This window comes from Alligator sinensis, unplaced genomic scaffold (assembly GCF_000455745.1).
Source record: "Alligator sinensis unplaced genomic scaffold, ASM45574v1 scaffold103_2, whole genome shotgun sequence".
NCBI classification, from domain to species: Eukaryota; Metazoa; Chordata; order Crocodylia; family Alligatoridae; genus Alligator; species Alligator sinensis.
In genome coordinates this window covers 32,793-33,160 of record NW_005842166.1, presented here as the reverse complement: position 1 = coordinate 33,160, position 368 = coordinate 32,793, and the positions used below count along the sequence as shown (strand labels likewise).

Below are 368 nucleotides of genomic sequence, written 5' to 3'. Positions count from 1 at the left end.
TGGCCGCTCGGGGCAGCTCGGACCGGACAGGGTGGGAGCAGAGCGAGCGCCCCGAGGGGGGCAGGGGCTCTGCCCAGGGGAGGAAAGCAGCCCCCAGTCCCCCTGGCCAGAGCCTCCCTTCTGGCCAGGTACTTGCCAGCCTGGCGAGGCGGTCCCGGGGCTGGAGGGAGGGCAGAGAGGCCTAGGTAGGCCCAGAGGTGGAGGGAGGACCTCTACAGAGGGGGTGAAGGGCTGCACCCGGGGTTGTAACATCTTTGCGGCCCGCGCTGTGCGTGTCAAGGTGCAGCGTTAAAACCTAGGGGGAGAAACGGGCTTTGTAAGGTGGCTGGGTGTCATCCCGCCCGGCTGCCGGTCTGTGTAGGAGCCCT

The 368-nt window shown here is 68.5% G+C and overlaps 1 protein-coding gene across 4 annotated transcripts in view; it reads left to right on the top strand.

The window, feature by feature from the left end:
* The window catches only part of APBA3 (amyloid beta precursor protein binding family A member 3), a 13,881-nt gene continuing 13,513 nt past the window's right edge, over nt 1-368 (top strand). For 3 of the 4 annotated variants that reach the window (XM_025206620.1, XM_025206618.1, XM_025206619.1), the window contains exon 1: nt 1-128. The gene's annotated coding sequence lies outside the window, so the exon portion shown is untranslated. The remainder of the gene's footprint in view (nt 129-368) is intronic. The other variant, XM_006025751.3, reaches the window with a different exon arrangement.